At 44.2% G+C, this 21,984-nt stretch overlaps 1 long non-coding RNA gene across 1 annotated transcript; it reads right to left on the reverse strand.

The window, feature by feature from the left end:
- Positions 1–21,375: 21,375 nt before the first annotated feature.
- Positions 21,376–21,663, reverse strand: LOC135064987 (uncharacterized). Its single transcript, XR_010251333.1, has 2 exons — positions 21,580–21,663; positions 21,376–21,492 (listed from the first exon to the last, which is right to left on the reverse strand). It is a non-coding gene; the product is annotated as an uncharacterized LOC135064987 (long non-coding RNA).
- Between the last annotated feature and the right edge of the window lie 321 nt (positions 21,664–21,984).

Raw genomic sequence — 21,984 nt, forward strand, 5'->3', positions numbered from 1 at the left:
CACAAATAGCTCATGCAGATTCACTGTCTCTTATCTGCTGCATAGGTGTTTCAAGTGTTCCTTCCCACAGGTTGAAACAGGAGGGGGGTATATGTGATAAAAGCACTGGAATTGTGTTTGAAGGCAGGTACACAGTCACATTATTATGACCACCTCCTACATTTGATGTCACCAGCACATAGTCTATGAAGTACATCACATGTCGTGCGCTGGCTTGGTGGGTATATAAGGTGTACGATAGGCTATCTGCACACATATCACTCATTGCTGTCATGGGTAAAAGAGGCGATTTATCTGGCTTGCAAAAAGGGACGATTATCATCTTTTGGGCCTAAGGTAGCTGGATCTCTGAAACCGCACAGTTCGCATGCTGCTGTGGTGAAGGTGTATTGTGACTGGACAAATGGCACCACTGCGAATAACCGATGTTGAAACTGCAGAGCACCACATGCCATTGATGAGAGAGGTGATCGTCGACTATGAAGGTTCTTGATGGCTAAACAACACACTACAGTGGAGCAGCTCACCGTCAACATGAACCTTGGGGCTACCAATCGCTTGTCAAAAATGACAGTTCTGCGAACCCTACAGCGTATGGGACTCCTAAGTGGTTACTCTGGATATTAGCTGGTGGTCATAATAAAGTGACTCAACCGTGTATATATGTCCAGATTTCTGTCCTATGAGTTTAAAACCCCAATAAAAGGTCTGTTTCTGTAAAGCAGACATAATTAGAGAAAGCTATTTCGTGCTAATACCTGCATGAGTGTTATAAAAGCCTGTCAGGCTAGACAGGAAGATGCTCATTGCCTGGGGAGCAAGCTGCTGGTTTGCAGAGTTACTGCCTGAATTGAGTGCTGCTGTTTGAGTTGGACAGTAAGTCCTTCTCACACATCTGGAAAGCACAGTGTTAATTTTTGCAGATGATACTAAACTGTGTAGGATAATTAATTCAGACATGGATGTTGAATCTCTACAGAACGTCTTATTTAAATTGGAAGTTTGGGCAGACAAATGGAGAATGAGGTTTAACATAGAAAAATGTAAAGTTATGCACCGTGGGACTAAAAATAAGGATGCTACCTATAAATTAAATGGGAAAAATGTAAGGGAAAATGGTAGTTGAAAAAGATTTGGGTTTTCTCATTGATAATAGACTTAGTAGTAGTACCCAATGCCAAAGTGCAGAAACGAAGGCAAATAAGGTGTTAACATGCATGAAACGGAGTATTGAAACATGGGTTGAGAGTGTAATCCTGCCACTGTATAAATCATTGGTACGGCCACACCTTGAATATTGTGTATAGTTCTGGGCACTGCACTATAATAAAACAGATATCTTGGAACTTGAAAGGATTCAGAGACGAGCCCCAAAAGAGGCATCTATGAGGAGACATTGTTAATATTTACAAATATATAAAGGGACAATACATGGAGCTATCAGGCGACTTGTTTACTGAAAAATCTCTACACAGGACATGTGGACATCCTCTGAGGTTAGAGGAGAAAAAAATTCATACCCAATGAAGGAAATAGTTCTTCACAGTAAGGGCAGTAAGGATTTGGAACTCTCTGCCATAGAAGGTAGTAATTATGGAGTCAGTCACAAAGTTTACGAAGTGATTAGATACATTTCTAACTGAAAAATATATCCAAGGATATAGCATTTAATGAATATATTTTAGGTACAGCACAAATTATAGTTGTTAGTTAGACTAATAACATAATTTTATCTGGGTCATTATAATTAAACTATAGTTTAATACAGAATAGCGTAAGAATTATTATACAGGTTGAACTCGATGGCATTGGGGCTAATAGGATTACCCCAGGTGATCCTATTAGCAGTGGTAAAGTACTGCTGCTAATAGGATACCGCACTTAGAGAGAACAGCCTGGTGTATAGTTAGTGCCCAGATGGGCTAGTATTCATGGGTGTAAGTTTATATCAGACGCCAGGAGACGAAACAGACTAATGGTGCCCACCCTCTTCAATTTCACCACCAACACACACAGCCACATATATACATACATACATACATACAATACAGCCACATATACACACATAACCACATATACACACTCACAGCCACATATGCACATATGCACACACATAACCACATATGCAAACACACAGCTACATATGCATACACATACCCACATATGCACTTTCACAGCCACATATGCACACACATAACCACATATACAGACACATAACCACATATGCACACTCACAGCCACATATGCACACTCACAGCAACATATGCACACTCACAGCCACATATGCACACACAAAGCCACATATACACACTCACAATCACATATTCACACATATTATCACAGCCCTGGGCCGCACACAGTAGCGAGTTCCCTGCATGGGATGTCACCCTCTCAGATGCCCCTGTAGACCTCCATTCCCTCCTACTTAGGGCCAAACACCACACATTGAGGAGCCCCATGGCCGCAGACTGCAGCACCTCTGCCAGTGTTGAGAGAGCCGGACGCTGATTCCCACATCCAGGCTTGGACTGGCCCAGAGGGGTACAGGGGAAACCACCGGTGGGCCCCACTGCCTGGGGCCCCCACCTCCTGCTCTACGGATCAGGTTCTAGACTGTGCACTTGAATTATACATCATAGTACATATGTTACCTTATACTGGGCTATGGTGTATTTTCTACAGTGCATTGCTGTTATTAATCTGGCACATTATCATGCATGCAGCAGCTGAATTTACTGTATATATTTATGAAGGGGCCTAGACGTTGCACTCTCTAATTTTTAGTCAAACCAATGAGGTGGCAGGCCACACCCACTCAGCAGACTGGCCACACCCCTAAACATGGGCCCCTAGCACTGCCTTCCTCCGGTGGGCCCTACATGCCGCAGTCCGACACTGCCCACATCCACTGCCAGCTACTGCCTCTATTGTTGCCGGCCATGTCACCATGCTACAGGGGGATACAGCGCAGGACCGCGATGTTGCTGCTCCCGGAGCTCACGTGATGTACAGCAGAGTAGAAAGGAGGGGCTGCTTTATTTTTACACTGCAATCTAGATTTCAGTTTTAACACACCACACCCAAATCTAACTCTCCCCCCCCCCCCCCCCCGCAGTGCACATAGTTTTGCCCATTAGCCAACAAATTTGCTGCTGCAATCAGATCTGAATTAGGCCCGTATAATGTGCATGGAGGCGCAGAACACCCTAGCACTGGCCCTAGGTACACTTATTGCTTTTTTTCTATGACTAAAGTAACCGGTACTCAGAAAAAAAGGTACCAGTACACCTCTAAAGCTGCATATTCATACAATATTTATATTAGCTTCAATACTGTACGAATCTTTGTGTTTATTTTATTCAGTACAGTGATTTAACATATAAAAACACAAAAAAACAGTAATAATAACACAAACTATATATAACAAGAAAAGAAAAAAACACAACTTGCAGGATTCCCTAATTACTAATCTCTCTCTTCTGTCCCTTTTAAAAGATAGTAAGAGAAGTGAAAAGGTTTTAATATTTTACCTGAGGTTACAATTCTGCACTTTTGGTGAGCTAACTGAACTGGGCAAATGAAAAAAAAATGTTTCAAAAACATGCATTTTTCTACTGAAAACTACAGATAGTACTGAATGTGGTTTGAGTTTGGGTCTAAAAACCGCTGCTTAGTATATTTTCCCCATCTACTCAATTGATGTGTAGGATTAAAGAGCATAGTGACAGCATGTTGACAGCAAAGACAGTGTTATCTGGTTTGAAACTGTGTTACCATTGTAACCTTTTCAGTTTTCTTATAAAATACATAATAGGCGCTTAGGGAGAACATAGGGGCCTGATGAAAGGGGACATAAAGAATTGTTCTATTCAGCATGGTTATCATTTCTCTTAATAAATCCCCTGGGCAGAAGACATAAAGCTATCATCTGTGATTTGAAACCTGTATTAAAGCTGTCAAAAGAGCATTTAAAAGAAGCAATTTCAGCAATATTATTTCATCTTTCTCTAATAACAAGCACTTCCCTATATGGTAAAAAAATACATTAGTGTAGAATCATTAGTTAAAGCAAATGTAGGTGATCTTCGCTGGGAACATTTAAGAGAGTGTCTTTAAATGGCACAATTTTATTGAAACGTAATTTTTGCAATGTATTTATTATGTAAGCATTCACAAAATCAAACCAGTTCTGTCCCACTGGATCCAAAGGGAAGCAATTACCCTTGATCGAACTTAGAAATGACTGTGTTGACTTAAAAGAAGCATTATACTGTATTTCTAATCTGTAATGACAGTTTGTAAAAAAAAGTTTATTTCTCTTAAATCCTTCGGCTAAAGCAACCTGCTTACAGAAATACAAATAAGGCTACGAGTCCATGATACTTCCTATTATGGAGGCAACATGCAATTTTCCCATCCATTCAAAGCCTTTCATTCATTAGTCATTCAGTATGACCTCTCAGGTATATTGTATATTCCCATCCATTCAAAGTCTTTCATTCATTAGTCATTCCTTATGACCAGGGCCGGCTCCAGGCCTACTAGCACCCTGAGCGAGAAAATGTAAAAGCGCCCCCCAACCCCCACGGGGAAAGTGGGCATGGCCTCTGGGAAAGTGGGCATGGCCTCGTAACTTCATATTATCAAACTATAAATAAATATATTTTCACACCCCCTCTATGCACACAATTAGCAGCCTTACACAGAACAGCCTCAGTAGTGTTCCTTACACACAATGTCTCCAGTGTAGTGCCAGATACACATAATGTGCAGTGCCAGATAGACATGATATACCCCCAGCAGTGCCAGCTACACATGACATGCCCCGCAGCAGTGCCAGCTACATATGACATGCGCCGCAGCAGTGCCAGCTACACATGACATGCCCCGCAGCAGCTACACATGACATGCCCCGCAGCAGTGCCAGCTACACATGACATGCCCCGCAGCAGTGCCAGCTACACATGACATGCCCCGCAGCAGTGCCAGCTACACATGACATGCCCCACAACAGTGCCAGCTACACACAATATGCCCCCCAGCAGTGCCAGCTACACATGATAGTGTTCACGGTTTAGGGCAAGGTGCTGATCACAAGGAGGTCACATTTTTAAGTTAGGAGGGCAAAATGATGTACATACTGTAATGCTTGGTGCTCCTCCACCCACATGCAGAAGCAGGGACAGTGCGCGCCGAAGGCGCGCAGCAAAAATTTAGGGGCGTTGCTTCGTGGGGAAGGTGCATGACCACATAATAGTGGCAATTCGCACTACACCACATAGTAGTGCAGCTAATACACATTGTACCAGGTAGAACCTCCTATACACTTTGCGCCAGGCAGAGCACGTTAGACACATTGCCTAGCCACAGACGCCTAGTAGATACACTACATGATATGCCCCCCAGCAGTGCCAGCTACATGTGACATGCCCCCCAGCAGTGCCAGCTACACGTGACATACCCCCCAGCAATGCCAGCTACACGTGATATGTCCCCCAGCAGTGCCAGATACATAAATGGCCACACAGTGCAGATATGCCCCCAGTGCCAGATACATAAATGCCCCCACAATGCCAGATACATAAATGCCCCCACAATGCCAGATACATAAGTGCCCCATAGTGCCAGATACATAAGTGCCCCCACAGTGCCAGATACATAAGTGCCCCCACAGTGCCAGATACATAAATGACCCCACAGTGCCAGATACATAAGTGTCCCCACAGTGCCAGATACATAAGTGCCCCCACAGTGCCAGATGCATTAGTGCCCCCACAGTGCCAGATATATAAGTGCCCCCACAGTGCCAGATACATAAGTGCCCCCACAGTGCCAGATACATCAATGACCCCACGGTGCCAGATACATAAGTGCCCCCACAGTGCCAGATACATCAATGACCCCACAGTGCCAGATACATAAATGCCCCCAGGTGCCAGATACATAAGTGCCCCCACAGTGCCAGATACATCAATGACCCCACAGTGCCAGATACACAATTGCCCCCAGTGCCACAATACATAAAAGCCCCATACAGTGCAGATATGCCCCCACAGTGCCAGATACATAAATGCCCCCAGTGCCAGAAACATAAATGCCCCCACAGTGCAGATATGCCCCCACAGTGCCAGATACATAAATGCCCCCAGTGCAGATATGCCCCCACAGTGCCAGATACATAATGCCCCCCGTGCCACAAAACATAAATGCCCCCACAATGCAGATATGCCCCCACAGTGCCAGATACATAAATGCCCCCAGTGCCAGAAACATAAATGCCCCCACAGTGCAGATATGCCCCCACAGTGCCAGATACATAAATGCCCCCGTGCCACAAAACATAAAAGCCCCCACAGTGCAGATATGCCCCCACAGTGCCAGATACATAAATGCCCCCACAGTGCAGATATGCCCCCACAGTGCCAGATACATAAATGCCCCCAGTGCAGATATGCCCCTACAGTGCCAGATACATAAATGCCCTCGTGCCACAAAACATAAATGCCCCCACAATGCAGATATGCCCCCACAGTGCCAGATACATAAATGCCCCCCGTGCCACAAAACATAAAAGCCCCCACAGTGCAGATATGCCCCCACAGTGCCAGATACATAAATGCCCCCAGTGTAGATATGCCCCCACAGTGCCAGATGCATAAATGCCCTCGTGCCACAAAACATAAATGCCCCCACAATGCAGATATGCCCCCACAGTGCCAGATACATAAATGCCCCTAGTGCCAGAAACATAAATTGTCTATTCACACAGATAGATCCGTACAATCTCCACTGGTACGCATTAATTGTGTCCAATTGTAACCATGCTGTCTTGATAATTAATTGGCTTTAAACAAGGCAACCTTCTTATAATTTGTATACTAAAATGTACTTTAGTTTGCAGATAGTGATAATTATATTTCTGTTTTACCTTGATTCAATAATTCCCTAATTATAACTTTTTAAAAAAGGGTGAATAATCTCTTAACATTATAACAATGGAATGATGAGATACAAATATCATCAGGTATCTATTGAATCATTGAAGAGATATTTGTAGTGGATGATGGAGGTGTGAAAACCTAATAATAAAAATTAATTAAGCTATAAATATCCGAAATATGATTCTGATAGAAAATTAGGTATATGATGGAATTGATCCTGTGGTTTTGGAGGCTGTGTAATCTATGAGCTGGTGAAATTCCCTCTGAGCCACGAGAGCAGTTCACTTGAGAATGAGCTTCCAACATTTATTTGACTTTCTCCTGGTCAGTTTTAGATAATTGGGTTCAATTAGGTTAAATCAAAATGATTTATTTTGTTTAAATCGAACATATGCATATATGATTGTTGAATGATGTTTGTACCACCATAAGAAACTGTTGACACTTTTTATATATGATTTAAATGCTTTCAAACAATTATATTAAGTAAGTTTCATGTATTTATAACAGCAGAGTGTAATTTAATCAATCAGTATAATGATTGGCTGATCCCAGCATAAAAAGGGACTGGTTATACTGCTGGGATAACTCTCTGAGGAAACCGCTGGCCCCGTGGGCGGAGAAACGCATAAGAGGGGCGTTCACTACTTGGATTCCGGTGCCCGGAGCTCTTTCACGAACGGATCCCACTACCGCACGCAGCGCAATGGAAACCTGACCGGGGATAAAGCAACAGCAGGACCGAGTGCAAAACGGTCTGCACCCCGAGGGAAGCAGAGGCGGCTGTGAGTAACCTTTCAAAAGACGTGCCGCGGCTGGGACGTAGGGGTCGTAGCATACCGCTGTGCATCCATTTACTACACAGCACTCTCCCCCTACTGCTATCTATTAAGGAGCCTTCCAGTGACTGATACATTTTTGCTGGATACAAATAATAAGAAGGTTGCCTTGTTTAAAGCCAATTAATTATCAAGACAGCATGGTTACAATTGGACACAATTAATGCGTACCAGTGGAGATTGTACGGATCTATCTGTGTGAATAGACAATTACTAATTCGAGCTCAGGGCATGGGACTAAATAAAGAGTGCACTATATTGTTTTTAATATCCGGATATTATCCTTGATTTTATTTGCTGTTTATATGTGGATTGTAATAAATGTGTGATTTAAACTGACCCTGTTCTTAGCGCTCCCTTGTTTAAATATATTTTGTGGTTTTTGGTAATTGGTGGAACAGTACCACCGGTGGGAGCAGTAGAGATTAGGTGTGTTTTTTTAATCAATTATGGGTAGTAATTAACAGATTTCTTGGTGGTATTATCATAAAGCGCTGTGTATTTTAGAAATATACAGAAACATAAATGCCCCCACAGTGCAGATATGCCCCCCCACAGTGCCAGATACATAAATGCCCCCCGTGCTACAAAACATAAAAGCCCCCACAGTGCAGATATGCCCCCACAGTGCCAGATACATAAATGCCCCCAGTGCCAGAAACATAAATGCCCCCACAGTGCAGATATGCCCCCACAGTGCCAGAAACATAAATGCCCCCACAGTGCCAGAAACATAAACGCCCTCACAGTGCAGCTATGACTCCACAGTGCCAGATATTCACTTACATGTCACTGCAGTGCTGGGAGCCTGGAGGGGGAGTACTGCTGTGGGCGCGGGCGGGTGGGCGGACGGATGAACACTTCTGTATGCGCGCTATGCGCGCTGCGCGGCCGGCGTCTAACGTCAGACGCCGGCGCCGCACAGCGCGCTGCATAGCGCGCACACAAGCGGCCGGGACACTGAATGAAGGCTGGCTCCAGGCAGGAATATGGCGGCCGCAGCGTGCGGCGCCCATTAAGGGTGGCGCCCCGCGCGGCCGCTCTAGTTGAACATGCCTGGAGCCGGCCCTGCTTATGACCTCTCAGGTATATTGTATATTCCCATCCATTCAAAGTCTTTCATTCATTAGTCATTCCTTATGACCTCTCAGGTATATTGTATATTACCATCCATTCTAAGTCTTTCATTCATTAGTCATTCATTATGACCTCTCATGAGGATCCATTACTACTATCCCACTATCACAAGTGACCCTTATTTCATTTGTGTTGCGTTCACCACATTAAGTGGTCAGGAAGTGCTCTTGTGCTTAAAGGCATGTCTTATAATGCAATGTAAACTAAATAAATCTAGCTCCTGCCTCCCATCACAAGTCACTTATAATCTTTGCTAAGGAACTACAAGTCCTAGCAAAGGAAGATGAAAAATACAGGGCGTCTCAGCCCAGAGCAGTAAATAATACATAAACTAATAATAAAATGTAAAAGGCATGCAAAAGCTTCATTGGATTTTTTTTTATTAGATCCTAAAATGTATTTATTTATTATTTATTAACAGTTTCTTACATATTCCTCTGCACTTTACATGATGCTTCCAGACCCTTATTTTATGTGAGGCTAATGACAGCCAATAAGTAATCTTGATTGCAACTGTGACCCTCTCTTGATCCAAAGAAGTGGATGCAATCGATATGCTGGCAGTCGGGATACCATTGGTCAGGATACCAATGCCAGAAACCCAAAAAATGACAATACTGACAGTCGGATTCCCAGCACACAGGGCCTATACCTACTCGTAGGTGTCCACGACACCCATAGAGCAAGAATAGAACCTGTGGCGAGCGCAGCAAGCCACCGAGCCCGCATCGTGGCCAGCGCAGTGAGCTCGCAGAGTGCAAGTGCAGCGAGCCCACAAGGGGACTCATAATGCTTGCCCCACTGCCGGCATTCTGGCAGGCGGGATGCCGAGTCAGGATCTTGATAGCCGGCATCCTGCCACCAGTAATTGCAGTAGTATGTGTTCCAAAAGAAGTCCATTTGAGGGTGTACTTTTGTGCATGTGATAAGCATTATTAATGGTCAGGAGATGTTAGGTTCAAAATCAGATTTTGTACCTGAGCTTTGGGTCATTTAGCTGTCACTGTCTTCTGGCCTACGATAATATACTTAACAGCTTTGCCAGCAAAGTGAGATACTGTATACTGATTATCTGTCCTTTGCATTTTAATTACTGTTTCTCATCATCTAAATCCTAAAAGTATTTACAATATACGAAACTGAAGACTCTGCTTTCAGCAGTAAGCAATAAAAATGGTTATTATTCAATAGAAAAACGACATCCACTAAAATACAGCAAACTCTTATTTTACAGGTGTTGGGTTACCTTAGAAGAGCTGCTTTTGTGAGTTTTCTCTGAAAGTGTTAACAAACAGAGCACGATTCTGGTATCTCTCAGAGAATATCGTGCAATCCACGGGGTGACTTTGAGGGAGAGGGGGGATTTGTAGCTGATTTATAATAATAAGTAATGTTTCAGGCCTGAATGACTATAATCATCTCCAGTGCACTTTCAGGGTTGTTCATTTGTTTTATATCTACAAGAGTGGTAGTTCTCTTTAGAGAACTGTCTTAGTAATCAAATCCAAACAAGATTGGTAATGAAGAAAAAGGAATATTAGAGCTTTAGTGCAGCACATGTTTGGAAGCTAGTGCTAAATAGAGGACATCTAGAAATATGAAACTGACGAGGTCATTGAGGATAACAGAGTAAAAGAATAGCTGCTGCCTCCTTCAGTTCAATATTCCCAAGAAAGAATTCTATCAGCATTTTTTCTCTCTAACTAATATGTTACAACTTTATCTTGTAAGAATGTATAACGGTCTTAACTCAATTTTGGGCTTTTTTGCCCCATCCCTGTACTGTATATCATTTACAACATTTATGATGGTGCTACAGGAAGCATATCTATATCCAGAAGTTCATTACAGTATTTCAGAACTTTCCAAAACCATTAGCGGCATATGACATGTGACAAAACGGTGAGTACTGATGCAGCATCTGCTTGGACTATTCCAGGGCTCCTACTGCACTTTGATGTGAACGGCAGGTGGGAATAAAGTGTCCCCCCAAAATCCATCTCACAAAGGCTACTGGTAAGGAATGTCTGTATACCCGTTGTACAATTGGGGTTTCTCAAGTGTAACCAGTATATCAGATAGAAGCTGAATGAGTATATTGAAGGAGAAAACCATGGACCTATTAGAGTACTGCATGTATCATTGTTGGCTATAAAATAAATTATTCGGAGGATCAGATATCTTGAAGCTGGAAAGAGACAAATGCCAGTACCAGTGGTACCAGAGGCCTCGGACTATTGAGCAGGACCTATGGTTATTAAATGTCGTTGAAAGAGCAATCAGGTATTCAGCCTTTAGAGACCAACTTTACTATATTATCAACAATCATTGTTCATATTAAATACCTGTTTCGAAGACTGAGCTACACGAGTGCAACACACTGAAGGGTTTATTTTTTAGAAAACTCTGGAGAACGGCTATGGCACTGCTTTGCTTAAGGGGTTAACCATTGAGAAATCTAATTTCTGCAGTGTACCTCACTTTCCCCTGCATACCGCCATTCCTTTAGACCTCTACTAAATTTACCAAATTGCTAGAAGCTTAACTTTTCACTGCACTCTAATGCCCTCTTAGGTTCATGTCAGCTTTACTCCAGTGTACTGACCAAGAAAGCATGTGCATGTGCAGAATTAGCTGTGTATAACGTCTTCCTTTTACCAGCAGCAGGGGGCAGGGAAAATGCTCTTATTGAGATCAGTTTTCTACCAATCTCCCAGAGGAGCCTTGGCATGGTAACTTGCAGCAGTGCATTATTATGTATAGCCTCTTCTATATGCAGCGATGATAGTTACTGCTGGCCCATTGCCACCAATGGTAAACAGACCCCTTAATCACATTAATGAATTTATCTCTATACCAAGCTGTCACATCATTGAAAGACTGGGCTGATTTACTCAAGTGTTTGTTGAGATAAGTTTGTTTAGATTTGGAGCTCAAATAACAGATTCTGAGCCAGTGTTAATAGGATAATCATACTGGTTGCTAAAATATTTAATGGATATCTATGTGAAAGGGTTCACTACGGCTGGCCGGCGGTCGGGCTCCCGGCGACCAGCATCCCGGCGCCGGGAGCCCGACCGCCGGCTTACCGACAGCTTGGCGAGCGCAAATGAGCCCCTTGCGGGCTCGCTTCGCTCGCCACGCTACGGGCACGGTGGCGCGCTACGCGCGCCACACTATTTTATTCTCCCTCTATGGGGGTCGTGGACCCCCACGAGGGAAAATAATTGTCGGTATGCCGGCTGTCGGGCTCCCGGCGCCGGTATACTGAGCGCCGGGAGCCCGACCGCCGGCAAACAGAAGACCACCCATGTGAAAGACTATCAAGCATTGCTGCACATATATTTCCTGCTTTGAAACAGTGGCCCTCATTCCGAATTGTTCGCTCGCTAGCTGCTTTTAGCAGCATTGCACACGCTAGGCCGCCGCCCTCTGGGAGTGTATCTTAGTTTAGCAGAATAGCGATTGAAAGATTAGCAGAACTGCTACTAAATAATTCTTTGCAGTTTCTGAGTAGCTCCAGACCTACTCACAGATTGCGATCAGCTCAGTCCGTTTAGTTACTGGTTTGACGTCACAAACACGCCCTGTGTTCGGCCAGCCACTCCCCCGTTTCTCCAGACACTCCCGCGTTTTTCCCTGACACGCCTGCGTTTTTTAGCACACTCCTGGAAAACGCTCAGTTACCACCCAGAAACGCCCTTTTCCTGTCAATCATTCACCGATCAGCAGTGCGACTGAAAAGCGCAGCAGGATCCACAGCAAAACTGCTAAGTTTTTCGTTAAATAACTAAGCGCATGTGCCCTGCGTGCCTTGCGCATGCGAAATTAGCAACAAATCGCAGCATTGCGAAAATCGGCAACGAGCGAACAACTCGGAATGACCCCCATAGAGGTTGCTTACTGTGGTTATAGTTAACTAGTTATCAGGCTATCAAAATGACAGAATAACATATTGGTAATGTCAGCGCTGCCGACTTTGGAGGTAATTCTGAGTTGATCGCAGCAGCAAGTTTGTTAGCAATTGGGCAAAACCATGTGCACTGCAGGGGGGGGCAGATATAACATGTGCAGAGAGAGTTAGATTTGGGTGGGTTATTTTGTTTCTGTGCAGGGTAAATACTGGCTGATATTTTTTTACACTGCAAATTAGATTTGTTTGAACACACCCCACCCAAATCTCACTCTCTCTGCACGTTACACCCCCCCCCCCTCTGTAGAGGTGAGGATTAGTGTTTGCCTTTTATTATATAGAGTTGGCAACCAGCTAGCAGGAAGATTTCATTTGACTGACCATGTGTTCGATAAAAACAGAGGGAGCAGCATATACAGTAATTTGAATGAATAGCCAGTTTGCGAGAGATATCATCTACCAAATACAAGTATCCACATCTATTAACACCCAGTGAAAAATTGTGTATTTGTTTAAACAATCCGAATTTTTTTCAATTCAGCTTCTGGTGCATTAAAGTGGTTTTAACTGCTATTACAGAGTTCAGACATGAGAGATCTACAGTATATGGAGACGCTATCTAGCACAAACTAAAAGATCACAAGGCCAGCGTGTGGGGAGAACTGTCATATTGCTACAACTAAAATTGTAGATTTGGAATGCCATACCTCCGATCACTCAGAGTGATGTTTGGTGCTGTTGGGTATAAGGCAGTAGTCGGTTATGGTGGAGAGGGAAGACCAGGAGCATACTATGCAAAGAAGGTCTGAAGTCCATAGAAGTGTCCTGAGGCATCGCACAAGTCCATATGATCAGACCTCAACAACAAAAACATGAAGCCAGTGCCGTAACTAGACATTTTGGTGCCCTGTGTCAGAAAGGGAATTAGTGCCCCCCTCCTCCCCATATTCAAAATAGGGACAGTGCGCCAAAATATAGAGGTGTGGCTTTATGGGGAATGGACATGGCCATAGAATAGCACCAATTCGCATTACATGGCACAGTATTGTCTGTTATTCAAATTAAACCAAAGTAGAGCCCGATACACAGTATGCCAGATATAGCCCACATTATGCCAGGTAGATCCCACATTATGCCAGGTAGATCCCCTGACACACATTATGCCATTAAGAGCCCACATTATGCCAAAGTCCACATTATGCCAGATAGAGCCCTTGATACACATTATGCCAGATAGACCCTGATACACATTATGCCAAATAGAGCCTCTTATACACATTACATCACAGTACAGCCAATTATACAAGTTACACCAAAGTAGAGCCTTTTATACACATTATGCCATGGTACAGCCCCTTATACACGTTACACCACAGTAGAACCAGCATGAAAGTAGCTGTGAGGTGATGACAAGAGAAAAAAAGAGAGAACAAGCAAGAAGAGAGGGGAGGACAAAAGAGAGGGGTGAGGACAAGAGAGAAAGGTGAGAACAAGAGAGAGAGAGAGAGAGAGAGACAAAAGTGAGGACAAGGGAGAGAGGTGAGGATGAGAGATAGGTGAGAATGAGAGAGAAAGAGAGAGAGATAGGGGTGAGAACAAGAGAGAGAGAGAGAGTCAACCAGGCAAAAATGCACCCACACTCACCATGGCCGTGGAGCAGCACTCTCCTGCAGTGGTGATGCTGCATCTGGTCTTGTGCTGCTGCTGTGGCTGGGATCTGGGACTGCCTGGGTGGCGGGTCTCCTCCACATGACCAGGAGCTATGGCGGGCAGGCTGCATAAAGGGTGCTTGTGGGCGGGCTGCTGTGCATGCTACCACGTGACGCTGCCAGCACCGTGCTGCTGCTCTGCTCTTCGGTCTTCTTCTCTCCCCTGCGGTCACTCCCAGAATGCTATGTGTGATGACATCGCACCTTCACCGGCATTCTGTGATGGTGTGAGGGAAGAGGAGAACTCGCCAGCTTCAGCTCTTCTGCCAGTGAGGATTAAATATAGAGGCAGCAGGAGGCACTGCTGGGCAGCTGGAGGCATGGGTCAGACTGAAATGTAAGATAAGTCTCACCCTGGACAGCAGCGGCTGCTGAATTAATGGCCAGCCAGTGGTGCTTTCTCACAGAGCATATATGCTGTGTGCCAGGCACCGCTGGCCCTAACTACTTACGTCCCTGCATGAAGCTGGTCTGGTATTGCGCTAGATGGAAAGGTTAATCTTCACTACTGTGACTGTTTATTCTCAGCACCCACTGCAGACTACAAAGATGTACACCTGGACTGTAGGACTTCCTGCATTTTCATAAATCAGTGGAAATACAATAATCTAGACATTAGAGATTAGGAATTACAGACATACTGTATATGATAAACATTTCAATTGGCTGGATAATTTTTAGTTATGCCCTTAAATTTTTATTTAAAGAGTAATTTACTTGAAAGAGCTGTATTAGCAATACAAACTAGATTTGTGTGCTGTAAAAATTACTTTCCCGTATTTTCTAGTAAAAGTGTCAGTGTTTGTTTTGAGATAATGAAACTTCCAAACTGGGCTAAATAATTCAGATTCCACTTATTATGCCTGCTTTCTTAGTATTAAAGTCAGTCTGAAAATAATATTTTGCCCTTGATAATTTTGAATTTCAAATGTACTTTGAGTGCTTTTAATCTAAAATAATCTAAAATACATATTTCTGTTGTTGTAAAAGAGATAATTGTTATCCAATGTACTGCTAGGAAGAGTGAAAGATGAGCTTTAAACCAGGTATGCATATTTTCTCCTATTGGATAGCAGTTGCCAGGTTTCCAAACAATGTATGTTATAGAGTAGGACTTGCAATGAAAAGGGGTCCCGTGATGTGGGCTGCAAGCTTAAATGCATTGTACAATTCAGGTAGTGTATTAGCTCCCCAGGTGCCTTCAACCGTAAACTTACATTTACAGAACAAACTCCAATTAGAAGCGGCACTCTGTGTTTGTATAATTACAAATGACAGACACACACACTGCACGTGTGTATAGCAATGTTTCAGTTTATTCAACCGTGTATATATATATATATATATATATATATATATATACTTATATATCAGGAAGTTCTGTCACTCCTAGAGATGTGCGCTGACCCCTGTGCAGGGGTGGATCTACTATGAAACTAATGAAGCTTAAGCTTCAGAGCATCTAATCCCAGAGGTGCCCATTTTCACCTCTTGTTTTTATGTACTGTATGGTTATAGCTCATCACCAATAACACCATGACAACCAGTCTTCTAGTACAGCATAGCTGCTTTACAGCCTGGATGTGCGTCGCTTAGTACCGTGGGAGTTGTAGTCTAGCTCTGTGATTTGTGCTCTGTAAATACCATAAAATGTGTATTAGGGATGAGTATGATTTCCTGACTGACGGGATCCCGGTGGTCGAAATCCCAATGCCGGAATCCCAACAGCCGGAAACCCGATCTCGAGCGCAGCGTGTCCGTGTGTGCTCACCATGCTTTGGGCCCAGTGGCGACCTTCAGTCGACACAAAGTTCTATTCCCCCTCGGGTGGTGGCGTGGACCACCACCCAAGTGAGGTTTCTGGACGGCGGTCGGGATTCCGGACATCGGCATTTCAATTGCTGTTGGGATTTTGGCATGAGGATTCTGACCGCCAGTATCCTGACAGTTGGGAATATAACTGCATACCGTGTACTGTACCTGTTTTAAAATACAATTCCCATCAGACTGCAGAACTTCTCTTTGTGACAATCCCAGGAATGGTGGAGCCTGAGAGGACCCTTGGTAGGAAGGAGGCTGGGAGCAATGAAAGGTTAGAAGGAGATCGTGACAAGGAGGCATCTATTAAGAATATTATGCTGGCGCTGAGCAGTTTGTGCTATCGTGTTTATTTTAAAGAAGAGAGAAAGAGAATACGGTGAGGTGATTGATGAAGTGGAGGGTTCTGTGAGGTGATTATTGAAAGGGGGATGCCTGTGAGGTTATTACTCAAGGGGGGAGTGCTGTGAGAGGTAGACATTAAAGGGGCCGGGTTATGGGGGTGCTGTAACCATACCTGCACCACAGACTCTTGCCTTGTCACCCACCATATTTGCCCCGCAGACTCTCTCACCCCATCACCCACCACATCTGCCCTTGCAGACTCTCTCACCATGCCAAATACATGACCTGTCCTTGCAGACACAGGCTGGTGAGAAGGGGCTCACTTTATGGCCAATTTTGAAGGACTCCACCCCACCACCCCATTCTCCACCATTTGGTCCTCGAGGTCCTTGCAAGAGCAGCAAGGCCCTTTGGACCTTGTTGGATTTTGCCCTATAGTTGCTGGTAACAGCTCAAGCTTCAGGGCCCCAAAAATGTAGGTCCGTGACTGCTCCTTTGTTTTGGTTTTGGTATTTGGTTTTGGATCTGGATTTATCTTTGCATTTGGTTTTGCAAAACCACCCTCTCATGTATTTTGGTTTTGGTTCTGTATATTTAATTTAAAAAAAATTGAACAGCTAAAATCATGTTATTTGTGCCTGTTTTTGTTCCTACAGCATTATTAACCTCAATGACATTAATTTCCTATAATTTCCAGTCAATTTGACCACCTCACAGCTAAACAATATTGTTTTCAGCAATATTGGCCAAAGGCTGCAGTGAGCTGACTAGCTAAATAAAGCGACAGAGCAGCGGCACAACCACACGACAGTTAAAAAGAATATAGCACATCTATGAAACATTGCTGCGCCTGACAACTAACTTATGGCTTTTAAAGGTGAGACAGTCACCAAGCATAGGTGCAGCAAAACTAATAGCAAATCAGCTGACACAAGTTAAAATAAATGGGCTTACACAGGTTTGGATGAGAAGATCCCATTACAAAAAGGTTAATTCAAAAATTAACCAAAATATATGAAAACATTAGTCCACCGCATCCACCATTCCCAGGAATAGAGTTTAAAACTGTACTTGCCATTCCCCACATTGTAGAAATAAAATTCACAGAGTTCAGCACTAACCGTCCATAATCATAAGGATGCACAAAACAATATTGTGAATACACAATGACCAATTAGCCGCACAATAGGCTAGATGTAATGAAGTCCGAGTTGGCAGGAGGTGCGAGTTCCCAGCCGAACTTGGACGTTTTTTAAAGTGGCAATCATGCACAAGGCAAAACCATTTTTTTAATTAACCTTTTTTGATCACATCTTCTCATCCACCCCTGTGCAAGTTTATTTATTTGAACCTGTGTCATGTACTTTCCTAGCAGTTTTGCAGCAGCTATGCCTGGTGACTGTCTTACCTTTAAAAGCCATAAGTTAGCTGTCAGGTGAGCTTTAAACCAGTTGGTATACCTTAAGTTTAATTCTGATGTGATAGCAGTTACCAGGTCCATCATTCTGAGTGATAGAGTAGGCATGTAGTGAAATGGGGTCCCTCAATGTTGGGCAGCAAGCTTAAATACATTGATCAATTCATAAACTAAAACCCCACTGTTTATTATGGTGAGTGAATTTATTATGATGAGTGTTGAGCTCTGTGATTTTTATGTATACAATGTGGTCACAGGCTACTTCGCATGCCACACCTAGGAATGGCGAGTGCAGTGGAGTAATATATATAGCATAGGGTATCTGAAGTAGAGCTGATCATCTGTCTGTAATGTGGGGTACATACTGAATGACGGATTATCCCATTGACTGTCCAACATAACGATGCTGGTAGGGATGTACAAAACAATATTGCGAATACACAATGACAAATCAGCCACAAAATATGTCTAGTCAGACAATACCATTTAAATATGCTTGCCCAGTTATGATGTCATTTTTGGTTGTTCCTGATGCCAGCGCACAGTATCCTCTGGTTGTTTGGTCATCTGTACACACAATAAGATGTGAACAATATATCTGTTCAATATATCACATATGCCAGACAGCACGGTCAATGCAATATATCTGTGCAAGGCATTGCTCACAGATACAGTGTGTGTACCACTTGCAGGTGGTCGGGTAATTTATTGTTCATTGGCTGTATGAATTATATATCATCCAGTGTGTACCCAACATTAGTGTGTGAATGCTGTTACGGAGCCAAGCAATTGCCATCACAATCCAGGGCCAGAATTCAAGTGATAGTTGATGTGATGGTCCTTGGTGACCCTGTTGAAGTATAGAAGGGTGGCCAGAGTGAAATGGATTAGAAACAGAGTGGACTCCTGTAACATAGGAAGAAGGAAATCTTTGTCACATGCCATATTGGTTGTTCCTTTATCTTACCTGGCACTGTCACTTAATTGCCGTGCAGCTGCTTTCCACTGGATGTTTTCCACGCTGTGCTGCTGAGTCTGTTTTCTTCATGTGGAGCAGATGCCACCAAGGCATGGGTGCTGCCATCTTGCCTGAGATCATTTGACTGCTGTTCTACCAATCCTGGACAGACAAGATTCTCTGCACATAACGCCAAAGAACTATCAGAAGCCAGGGCTCCCTATATAAGTCTCTCCCTCGCCAGTACTCATTGTCATAACAAGTACTGCTGTATCCTGTCTGCTAGTTCTAGACTGTAGTATCCAGAGTTTGGTTCCACAGTTCAGTGAGTTCCAACAGCTGCTGTGCTTTGTTGAATGCTTCAAGTTCTAACCTGTCTTACTAATCACCATTCAGGACTCCTGTGTAAAGCTGTGCATTTCTCAAGCACTAGCCAGTCCAACTGAGTGCTACCCACAGTCTCCTGTGCATTGCTGTATGCTCCATATATATTTGAGTCAGTCCTGCGAAACACCATTCAGGACTCCTATGTAAAGCTGTGTACGTATCCACCGCTAGCCAGTCCTACTGAGTGCTACCCACAGTCTCATGTGCATTGCTGTTTGTTCCAAGTTCCACTCAGTCCTGCTAAACTCTATTTAGAAACTCTTGTGTTAATCTATATTCTCTTCAAGTGCTAATCAGTCTAGTTGAGTGCTATTCACAGAATCCTCAGTATTTGCTGTATGCTTCTAAGTACCATATAGATCTAATAAGCACCATTCCATCTCCTATGTTAACCTGGGTATGCCCATTTTAGGAGCCCATGAACATTTTTAGGGACTTTGACCAGGCCCATGATTTGCGTGTCTTTACATGCCACCATTGGCACACTTGCTGGAAACTTGCACCAGTAATATTACAGGTGCAATTTCTTCATCGAACCATGGGGGTCATTCTGACCCGATCGCATGCTGCAGTTTATCACAGCAGTGCGATCGGGTCAGAACTGCGCATGCGACGGCGCCGCAGTGCGCCGGCGCATGCCAGATGGCCGAAGGCCGTCGGGCCGCTACGATCACCTTTGCCTGATTGACAGGCAGAGGCGTTCACTGAGAGGGGGGGGGGCGGAACGGCGGCGTTTGGCCGCCGTTTCATGGGTGCGGTCTGGCCAACGCATGCGAGGCTGGACCGAACGGGGGCGGGCCGCAGCGGCTAAGTGACGTCACTGCAGGCCGGGGAGCAATGAGTAGCTCCCGGCCAGCACGCTAAAGCTGCGCTGGTCGGGAGATACTCTTGAAGTGCGATGGCATCATCGCTGTGCGATGCCTTTGCACTTCTGCAGGGGGGCCAGCACTGACATGCGGGACTGGATAGCCCTGTGCTGGGTGTCACCCGGCATGTCAGTGTGAATGATCGTAGCTGTGCTAAATGGTATCCGTTCACATGGTCGACCATGTTATGGTCGACAGTCATTAGGTCGACCACTATTGGTCGACATTGACATGGTCGACATGGACACATGGTCGACACATGAAAATGGTCGACACATGAAAGGTCGACACATGAAAAGGTCGACATGTGTTTTTTAACTTTTTTTTCTTTTGGGGAACTTTTCCATACTTTACGATCCACGTGGACTACGATTGGAACGGTAATCTGTGCCGAGCGAAGCGAAGGCACCATGCCCGAAGCATGGCGAGTGAAGCGAGCCATGCGAGGGGACGCGGTGCACTAATTGGGGTTCCCAGTCACTTTACGCAAAAAACGACACAAAAAAGTTAAAAACTCATGTCTACATTTTCATGTGTCGACCTTTCATGTGTCGACCATTTTCATGTGTCGACCATGTGTCCATGTCAACCATGTCAATGTCGACCAATAGTGGTCGACCTAATGACTGTCGACCATAACATGGTCGACCATTCATACCGGAACCGTGCTAAATTTAGCACAGCTACAATCATCTCGGAATGACCCCCCGTATCCCTTTTTTTGGCTTACCGCTATGCATCTCTAAATACCACAGTTTGCTCTGACAGGCCCCCAACACTCACATAACACACCCACTAAATGGACCATTTTTGCATTCACTAGTAGCCACCTCCTAGTCACCGGCCAGTAATACCCATCACTTTTCTGCCACATTTCAGAAAAAGTTTGACCAGAAAGCAACAGCACCTTTTGTGCATACACTATGTGGCAGACTTTTACGTACATGCACAGTTGCAAATCATCACTTGTGAACACTAGCATTGAGTGCAGATTGTTTGAAACTCAGAATTCAGAAGATAATATTTAAAATAATATCTTATAATGGATAATTATATTTTCTTTATTGTAACTTTGAAGTTCCATTGTTGCAGTTGTATCTGGTACAATAAACCTGTGCTTTCTTCATTCATCTCTATTTACAGTATGCTAGTTACTGTATTTCTGCAAGAATAAACAAAATAAATTAAGAATATAAATTAAATACTTTGCATCCATCCACCCACTGTGTTACCTATATCTTGGGTTTACCTGAGCTAACACTGATTGGACTGGAAGAGTTAGAGCTTGGGAGGAGGCACTATCAGGCATAGGGGTGGTATTCATGTGACCGGCAGTTAGCAGACCGACTGTCACATGACCTCCCCCACAATCCCGCCCCCTCACTATCCTGACGGTTGGCATGCCGACCAACAGGGACTATTTCCACTCGTGGATTTCCACGACACCCATAGAGTGATCAAAGGTCGCCACCGAGCCAGCAGCGTGGCAAGCGCAGTGAGTCCACAAGGGGCTTCCTGCACTCGCCCCTCCCCGCCGGGATCCTGGATTCGGTATGCTGCTGGGATCCCAGCGTCAAAATGCTGACCGGCGGTCAGGAGACCATCAGTCACCCATACCACACCCCAGGCATAGAATACACTTCTAGTAGTAACC

Source organism: Pseudophryne corroboree, chromosome 1 (assembly GCF_028390025.1).
Source record: "Pseudophryne corroboree isolate aPseCor3 chromosome 1, aPseCor3.hap2, whole genome shotgun sequence".
NCBI classification, from domain to species: domain Eukaryota; kingdom Metazoa; phylum Chordata; class Amphibia; order Anura; family Myobatrachidae; genus Pseudophryne; species Pseudophryne corroboree.